Source organism: Taudactylus pleione, unplaced genomic scaffold (genome assembly GCF_031769625.1).
Source record: "Taudactylus pleione unplaced genomic scaffold, aTauple2 ptg000184l, whole genome shotgun sequence".
Lineage (NCBI taxonomy): Eukaryota > Metazoa > Chordata > Amphibia > Anura > Myobatrachidae > Taudactylus > Taudactylus pleione.
Window position 1 is genome coordinate 3,684,626 of NW_028284586.1, and position 10,434 is coordinate 3,695,059.

Genomic DNA, 10,434 nt, shown 5'->3' on the forward strand with positions numbered 1-10,434 from the left:
GAAGACAATGGAAGAAAACTGTTACTTGTAAATATATACAGTCTTATTACATAGTGATGTATCAAATACTGCAGATAAAAATAGTTACAGTATAATAGCAGTAGCTTTACCTATTAAGGTATTATATGTAGCGCAATTGGTTACACTTTGAGGTGGGTTATTGGAAGGAAATGAGGGAGTCTGTGTTACCATACTGACAAATCTGTGTTCTCCAAACACTTTAATAGTCAACTTGTTTCTACTGTCCAGATGTTACTTTTATGTGGACACTGGGGGGGCTATTTATGTAATGTCAGGCTACTGGTGGTATCAAAGTTTTTTTGTAAAAAATGTAATTATTAATGTAATGGGTTGGTGGTACCATGAACATATTGTAGACACTATTGATGCAATATGGGATCACTATTACATGCTGGGTTATACAGTTTTGTTGGTGCATTTTAGGAAAATAAGATTTTTTTTATTTGTTATTAATTTGATATTGGGGCTGGTTGGAGGGAAATAAGTGTGTTTATAAAATGTGAAAGCTATGAATTTAATATTAAACATTACTTGTGGGGAAGGAGGTATATATATATATATATATATATTCAACATGGTTGCCTTTGATTTAATGTCTGAGCTAGTTGGTGGAGGGAGATCTTGGGGCAGATTCACTAAACTCACTAACATGTATTTTTCGTGTACCCTTATAATTCCTTATAAATAATGCAACTTGTGAGGATACCGGGTGTATGCGTGCATTATTTTCACCTAATCGCCCTTCACCACCTTGTACAGTACCCCGGTTCCTTTAAAGAGTCCCTTTAGATCGCACAGGAACTGAGGCAATAGCAAAGGTATGTTACCTTTATTTACATACACACTAATTCTACATGTAAAACAGCAACTACAAACTATTATACAATATATACAGAAATGCCAGTAGTATTAGCTACACTTTGGGGACCCCACACATATGTCCCTACAGCAGAGGCCCCTGTTAGTGTAGAAATGTGTACAGTTACTGTGTCCTGCATAACCGCCTTGGCTGGGGAAAACTATGCTCGAGAGAGGCTGCTGTGTGACTCCACACTTCTCAGGGAAATGGCTTTTCCGTCCTTGACTTACTGTTCCCGGCCTGATTGTCCTCTGCTCGCCAAGAGCAGGGCATGCTGGCCAGTCACCTAGCTCCAGCTAGCACACCAGCCGCACACCTCGGGACCGCTCCGGTGGTAGCATACGCGTTGGCTGCATATCTTTCGCCAGACCTCCTCCTTATAGCCAGGTCTGTGGACGGCAGGCTGGCAGGATCTCCCGACTCCTGTGCCCAGCCCTGCCTGTATCCTGCCCCTCCGGCTAGGAACTCCACTCAGATCTCAGATCAGAACTCCCTGCAAAACCCTCAGTTTGCTATTTCCCACCATGAGGTGTCACCCCTGAGCCCTATTGGGTGAAGTTAGTGGTCATGTCTTACCTCACTCCAGAGGTGAGGATTCCGGTGCCCATGTGTCTGGCATAGACCCCTTAGGACAAAGGCTACTCCATCACATTGACAAGGGGATTTAGCATATCAGGGCAATAAAACCAGACACTGTTAACCCCTCATAGTCATTTGTGGTGTCACAAGCCATTCAGCTGGCTATGATTTCCTTTGGGGGATTTCAGCAGGCATACAGAGATACCTGGCTGCCTGTAAATTCCAGTGGGAGGGGGGATGTCTCCCCCTGCATTTTTGACTATAAGTTAAACTAATATTAGTGACTGCACAAAAAGAACGCACATGACAATAACCACAAACAAATCAGACAAACACAGACACACACAAGCCAAGCATTGGTGATCAACTCTCCTTTCTGCTCAGCACCCTTCAGGGTGGTATAGCCATTTCCCATCCAGGACAATTGGCTGGCACCTTACGCTTTCTTTCTTTTATTTTTATTTATTTTTATTTCAGTAAGGAACATTGGAAAATGACACAAAAATGTTTTCTTCAACAGTGTCACAATTAACATTATATAATTGAGAAATAAAGTAGATAATGTATATAATCAAGACCAAAAGTACTTCTCAATACAGAAAAGGAGTGAGAGAGACGTAGTAAAATCAGAGATCGAAATCAAAGCCAATAGGCGTGGCCGGCACATCAACCAAATAAAATCTAAAGTACCGTTGTTTGCATAGTTTTTGGTGCATCTCCCAATAACAATCTGGTTTCGTACCAACTTGTGGAGTGAAAACTTTTATGTAATTGATTTTTTAGGTCCCCTGATAGAGAATCAATAAACCTGCCTTTGATTTTGTGAGATCCAGAGGGTCATGTTATATTTGGTAGTATGTAGATATGGCCTTTCCATCAGACGATGGTCTAGTTAGTGTGATGTTGAGAGGGTTGCACCAATCATTTGCAGAGAGATGTCTCACAATCGAGCTAGCATAATGCTGAGCTGATATATAGCTAGAGCGTGTGATTTGGGCTAGGTATATTTTTCTGCCATTACTTGTATATGAAGAGTTAAATGAGATGTGTGATCTACTAATGCTGTAACCTGAGATATACCTTTAGAACACCAGGAAAGGAAAGGTTGCGCTGCTTGGCCATTTTGGAATTCGGGGTTGGCTATCAATGGAAGAAATAGCGAGTGATTGCTATTAAGACCCATTGTGTGTCTGGTGTGTGCCAAACGATCCAAGAAGACATCAGGAGAGGATTTTGCATATACTATGGGAGTTATTTCCTGTTGATGATTGTGTAAGAACAATAAGAGGTGCTGTTGTGGTAAGAAGGATTGATCAATATCAGAAATTGTGCAATGATCCGTACCGTGAATCCAGTCTTGGATGTATCGGGAACACCTGCCTGGTTATACTGTATAGTTTTACATCTGGAAGATTTATCCCCCCACATTGTCTATAGGCTGTTGTAGTTTGATTTAACTTATGTGTGGTCTCCTATTCTGCCAGATACATTTTCTAAATGTGAAGTTTATTCATTTTTTATCCGCTACACACAGCAGAATCGGAAGCATCTGAAATGGGTAAAGGATTTTTGGGAATGTATTCATTTATAATATATGTACCCGTCCCAGGTAGGATAACATTAAATGTTGCCTTTTCTCCAATTCCCCTAGTGCTTCTTTAATTATCTTTTGTATGTTCAAACTATATAAATTATGTATATTTTTGGGAAGGAAAATTCCAAGATATTTAATAGAATTGGAAGTCCATTTAATCCTATGATCTGCACACCAAGGGGGGGGGGGGGGGGATGATCCTGGGAGCCTAGTAACTTACCCTGTGATTTATCATGATTAATGGTAAAACCAGAAATCTTTCCATAATCTCTCAAAATATGTAATACAGATGGTAAAGTGGTTTCCGGATGTGGCACCTTACTCTTTCAAGGAGAGCGCACCCACTAAGCATAATTACTAACATAACTTACCAAGTGCTGTTCTTTTCTGCAACATACAACAAACCTCAAACATACAATCAAACAACAAAGAGGGAGCGAGGGTGGGAAAACCTGGAACAAACAGACAGATTTACATGAAGCACTCCCTTAAATACCCCTAGGCCGCCCCCCATGAGTATTCATTGGCTGCCTAAGACCATCTTGACTTAAAAGGGCGCTAACCAACACCTTATTGTGGCAACACTCAAAACACTCGTGGTTTAATGTCCCTCATGCCTAATTGTCAGTCTTCGGGAATACTAAACTCACTAACATGTTGTTTTCGTGTACCCTTATAATACCTTATAAATAATGCAACTTAACTGCTAAAATAAATACACAGACAACAGTGTTGGCGTTTTAAAATCTGTCAATTTTATTTTTGACAAACACTAAAAATTTTGATTATAAGTTAATATTGGTGACGGCACAAAAAGAACGCACATGATAATAACCACAAACAGATCAAACAAACACACACACAAAAGCCAAGCATTGGTGGTCAACTCGTCTTTCTTCTTAGCACCCTTCTGGGTGGTATAGCCATTTCCCATAGAGGACAATTGGCTGGCACCTTACTCCACTTTTAAGGAGAGCGCACCCACTACGCATAACTACTAACATAACTAACCAAGCGCAGTTCTTTTCCGCCAAGCGAGGCCTAAACCGATGCGCCACCATCATACCTCAAACCTACACACAGAAACACCGTATCCAGCAGAAAATACCTTCCAGAAAAATAGCCAGACCTGCAGAACTAAGGTGCACACCATCACCCCGATACAAGTGAATATCGTGAAATTGTATCAATACATGCTCTACCACACCACCACCAGTCTCCAGCATGTACCCTCCCACTGCAGTATTGACTTTCTCTCTAGCCACATCAAGTCACGCAGCAGACTCAGCATTCCTCCACACACGCCTAGGGACAATGAAGGACCACACCAACTTACAGTAAGACAAAGCTTCCACAATCAAATTAAAGTCCCTCATGATAACAGAGCGCAAATCTACAGCAGTTCGCTTACCTAAGTCATTCCCACCCAGATGCAACACTATCACCTTAGGCAACCCATAAGACCACACAGCAGACAAACCTACCTAAAAGAGAGTCCCAGCACATCCCCCGAAAACCTAACCATCTAATTAAATGCGGCTGAGAGAAACTGCTAGTATCATAAGCTAATGGGGATCGAGCAGCCCAGAATATATAGGAATGCCCTAACACCCAGATCGGCTTCACATAAAATCCACCTGAAAACATGTGAATAAGAAAGGTAAACATGGAAAGAAAAAAACATACAAAGCAGCCAAAACACACACACACCATACCAACAAGACATGGAAGCATAACATAAAGAAGGGCAGGGGAAGGGGAACAACGTAGCCAACCGGACTTGAGGCAAAAACTAAAAAACCCCGGAGTAAACTATTAATCACGCCATGTCATGTCATTGAGAATCCAATTGGACCCTGGGGGAAAAATAAAAATTCCTCATAGACTCCCGCAGTATGTCGGCGAGTGGTTAGGCCTCCGGTGAGCTATGTTGGAACACAGATAAACCCGGACGAATATAGCGACGAAACACAGCAGAGCGCCACCGACCCAGGGATTGTATATCCCTGTCGGATAAACCAGCAGAAGCTGCAGTTGTAGCAGCTCCATTTCTTAATGAGTGAGTGCCGAACTTACCCGCCTCGAACTCTAAAGATGCCAAGCAACGCTTCAAGACATGACAAAACTGGTATTTCGTAACCGGGGACCCATCCTTGTGCATCAACCATGCCCCATCTCGTTCACCACGCACATGTTCGAAGGCGCGCACCAGCGCCACTCGACATACTGCAGGAATGGAACATGGTTGAAGGGAAAGCTAGCGCCCTCTACCAGCCTGGTCCGTCTTGGAGCGTCCTATAAGGCAAAGGACTGCGCCTGGGCGTACAATCACATCCGCAAAAAGCCATGGCAAAACTCAACTGAAATAACAGGCATTCGACCTGTGAAAAACAAACTGCAAGGACCGCAGCCAACAAGCGATGCAACAGGGAAATGTCAATGGAATGCCTGGAGTCGACTGCTGTAGGGGTCGACCTGGACCAACCCCTCAAAGCCAACGAGACAAAGAAGGACCTTGAGGGATCGGGCATGTCATATAACCCAGAGATAAACGACACGCCTGCATATATACTCTACATCACAGCAAGCGCCCTTGTGAGTACAGATCACAAATAAAAGCCAGCATGACTTGCTGCAAGCTCTTACCTGCCTGGGCCACCGACACATGGAAATGCTCCCATTCCAGCCAACCCACCTGATAACAGCGCAAAGTCCTGGGGGCAATGGCCCTTAAAGCTAGTTCCTCCATGCCAGCCTGACGATCTGCCAAACATAATGAGGACACAGGTCACCAGACAACTCAGCCTGGGAAGCTTACTCCCTAAACCGGTGCCAATTGAATTGTGATAAAGCATCCGCCATCGCATTTTGTACACCTGGCACATGACGGGCAACAAAATGGACATTCAGCAGCATGGCAACGCAGCACCAGTCTCGCTAGCAGACGAACAACCGGAAGAGATGATGAACTCTGACGATTGATCGCATGCACTACATCCTGGTTGTCACACCAAAATGTGATGCTAGTGTTCCTCAAGCGGTCCCCCCAGAGTACTAGAGCAACTACAATGGGGAACAGCTCAAGCAACAGCATATTGTTAGTGAACCCTTCCGCAGCCCACGTCAACAGCCAAGGTGCAGCGCACCACAGACCGTTGAGGTAAGCTCCAAAGCCAGTCGCGCCTGTAAATAGTTGCAGCTAAGTGTTACTGCGCGGTGGGACAGGCCATATACTTACACCATTGAACTGGGCAAGGAACACATTCCAAACAAGCAAATCGCGCTTGATCTCAGCTGATAAACGGACAAAATAATGAGGGCGAAGGATGCTAGCAATAGACCTTTCCAATTTCCGGCAAAAGATCCTCCCCATAGGAATGACCCTGCAGGCAAAGTGGAAAAGTCCAAGCATGGACTGCACCTGATGCAGGGTGAGTATACCCACGGTTAATGCAAACACAAAAGACCCTCGCAACATATCCAATATGAGACGGCAGCAACCAGCCAAGGTATCGATCTCAATACCCAGGAAGGAGAGCTGCGTCACTGGACCCTCCATTTTTTCGCTCGTGACTGGGACCCTGAAAACACAAACAATGACTGCATTGAAAAAAGTAGCTTACCGCAGCGAGGGGAATCAGCTGGACCGATACACAGGAAATCATTGATGTAGTGGGCCACCCTGACCTCTCCTGTGCCAGCAATAACACACCAATGGAGGAATGTGTTGAAACACTCAAAAAAGGCGCATGATATGGAACAGCCCATAGGCAAGCATTTGTCTATGTAGAAACCATTCTGCAGGCGAAAACCCATGAATCTAAAGGTATCCGGGTGTAGTGGCAACAGGCAGAATGTCAATTCAACATCAATCTTAGCCAACAAGGACCCAGGGCCAGATGCCTGATCCAGCTCCAAAGCCTGGTCGAAGGACTTTAACTGCACGTGACACAATTCCAAAGGAATAGCGTCATTAACCGAGGATCCATGCAGGTAAGACAGGTGCTGAATGAGCCTAAATTTACTCTACTCCTTCTTATGGATGATGCCCACAGGTGAGAGAACCAGGCCCGACAAAGGGGGGGTCAGGAAAAGACCAGCCATCAGTCCCAGTTCTACCTCCTTCATGACTTTTGCGAGCACAACTTGTGGTAACTCCGACGCAGACTTCAAATTCTTGGGATAACCAAGAGACACAGGGCCAGAAAGAAGTAAACAAAAACCGTTGTGAAAAACCCCAAAACTAAAACTCAGCCACCTCCCTATGGGGATAAAGCCACAGCCAGCACAGCATGCGACTCAGGCGTATAGGGGATGTCGCCTTATTTAGATCCGACACTGGCAGCTGGATGGCCGTGGGCGGTACCAGACTTGGCACGGAAGCAATCCTTTGCAGGGTGAGGCACCCCACATCGAAGGCAAGCATGCCGGAACCTGCAACGGGCTCCTGCAGTGCAGCTGGAACCATTGAAAGCATAGCACCATCCAGTAGTAAGCGATGGGGGGAGCCCTCGAAGGCAGCTTGTGGGCGCCTAGGGGGAGGCACCGAAGGGGCAGGGACCGGCTGAGTCACCTCCAGCCAGACCTCCACGTCCTTGCAACCAAAATCAGTGATCGAGGAACCCGACTGCTTACGTTGGAATTCCTAATCATATGTCCTCCAGGAGGAGTTACTTACAGAACGGAACATTGAATGCATCAAGTGAAGATACCTAATGGCATTAAAGTGTTCCTGTGGGCGGGATTCCAGATGCAGCAAATATAAAGACACCCGCCTGCCAATTCAAGTACGAGCAATATGTCTCTTCCCCCATACCCCCGTGGCGTTTTACCGCCCTGAGTACCTTCCTAGCTTTTGCCGTAAGGGTAAAAACATTGACATATTTTCCCCTATTAATGTTGTCATGGATCCTCCGCCGCAGCCCTCTAAGCACAGCCGTATTGTCACAGTGCACCACGCCACCCTTAGATGCCCCTGGAGAAATATGCTCATTAGAGGAGTGTGACCTCTTAGACCTACGGAGGGAATGGCGACAGCGTCTACTCGACCGCTTCCTACCCCTATCCCCTGAGCTAACAGTGTCTGAGCTGGATGGCGAGGACAAAGAATACGCTCGCTTACCACCCTTACGAGCAGGCGCAAACAACTCACTGGGAGGACCGGAACAGGCAACAGCAGCCAATCCAGTGTTTGCCGCAACAGGCACGTCTGTCATGGATGTGGAAGAGGTACCTGCAGGAACAACAGCAACACCAAAAGACACAGGTGCTGCAAGAGATATAACAGGTAGAGGTGGAGCAGAAACCAGAGGAGGCGATAGAATGGGGGTCTGTATGCCCAAAGCAGAAAGGAGTTGGGCAGCCAAAGGGGCCGGTTGTGCAGGCACTTGAGATGGCGGAGACGAGGACAGTGTTACACAAGCACAAGGAGAGACCGACGTGGCTGACAACAAAGGAGTCAGCGTGCCCGCCAAAGATGACAACATACGTAGCGCAGCCATGGCCTTGCTAGAGTCCAGGGAACAGGACAACAAGTCAGGTGCTACCGGAGGCGACGCAGGTGTCGCCAAGTCGTCCTGCATCCGCAGAGCTCCCATCCAGAAGGTATGTGGCCAGTGGGGCAGGGGGACCTGAAATGTGTCGGGGGTGAGGCATGGCAGACAGGAGAAATAGGAAGGATGAAGGAGAATAAAAGGGATATTAACAATGACAGGGAGAGTGAGGAGAGGAGGAGAATCAATATAGAGTAGAAGAAAGAATTGAATGAAAGAACTAAATATTATCAGTAGAATAAACTGTAAATGCACTTCTCTGTCCTGGAAAAAACTGGAAGAATTAGACAGATTTACATGAAGCTCTCCCTTAAATACCCCTGGACCACCCCCCTATGAGTATTCATTGGCTGCCTAAGACCATCTAATCTTAGAAGGGCGCTAACCAACACCGTATTACACTGGCAACACTAAAAACACTCGTGGTTTAATGTCCCTCAAATAAAGTTTATTTTGTCTAAATATAGATATTATTTTAATAACAAATTGGCCTAAATGGAGTCCGGCCTCCACCTCCCCTGATTACCCGACCAGTCTCTCCTCAGATGTTATTCATTACATGTCTTACCATATTATGTTTTCATTATTAATTTTAATGTTAATATTTAATATAACGTGCATTAAATAAAATGTGCATGCTTAAAATATGTTTGCACAACATACTTAAATTATACTATTATTTGTATTTATTATTTTATTATTAAGTTTATTTTGTCCTAAATATTGGCCTAAATAAAATATTTTAGTTAATGGTCCGGCCTCCACCTCCCCTGTCTATCCAGCCAGTCTCACTCCTCCGATGTTTTTCATTATATAACTTACTAGATAATATTTTCATTATCAAGTTTAATGTTTAAAACTATTTTAATATTTATTATTAAATATTAATTAAATAAAATATGCATGTCTAAAGATATTTTCAAAACATATAAAATTAAAATAATACTATTATTTATTTTTTTGTTATTAAGTCTATTTTCCCTAAATCTAGAAATTGTTTTATTTACAATACAGTATTCTGCTAGTGTATATTTATATAACATTAACAACAAATTGGTCTAGATTAAACATTTTAATTAAGGGTCCGGCCTCCACCTCCCCTAACTAGCCGGCCAATCTCACTCCTCTGATGTTATTTAATAAGTTTACTCTCCTCCGAAGTTTTTCATTATTTAACTTTCTACATAATATTTTCATTATTCATTTTAATATTTAATCTATTTTAATATCTACTATAAAATCTTAATGAAATAAAATATGCATGTCTAAAAATATTTGCAAAACATATACAATGAAAATAATTATATTTATTATTTTATTATTAAGTTTATTTTATCTAAATATAGAAATTGTTTTATTTACAATATAGTATTTTGCTATTGAATATTTATATAACATTAACAACAAATTGGTCCGATTAAACATTTTAATGAAGGGTCCGGCCTCCACCTCTCCTAACTAGCCGGCCAATCTCACTCCTTTGATGTTATTTATTTAGTTTCTTTTGTCCAAATTTAGAATTTATTTTATTGTTTATTATTGCATATTTATATAATGAGACATATTAATGAAGGGTTAAGGGTCCGGCCTCCACCTCCCCTAACTAGCCGGCCAGTCTCACTCCTCTGATGTTATTCATTATATGTCTCACTATATAATATTTACATTATTAATTGAAATATTTAAACATTTAAATTGTAATATAACAAGTTATGCAACTAAGTTGATTAAAAATGCACATCTGAAAATATTAACCAAAAATGTAAATAAGACTTATTTTCTATTTTTATTATTTTACTATTTTTTGCTTAGTATATTATTTAGTATTT

General features: G+C 42.9%; 1 pseudogene; it reads right to left on the reverse strand.

The window, feature by feature from the left end:
- Positions 1-4,962: 4,962 nt before the first annotated feature.
- LOC148519707 (uncharacterized) lies at positions 4,963-8,554 on the reverse strand (annotated as a pseudogene).
- Between the last annotated feature and the right edge of the window lie 1,880 nt (positions 8,555-10,434).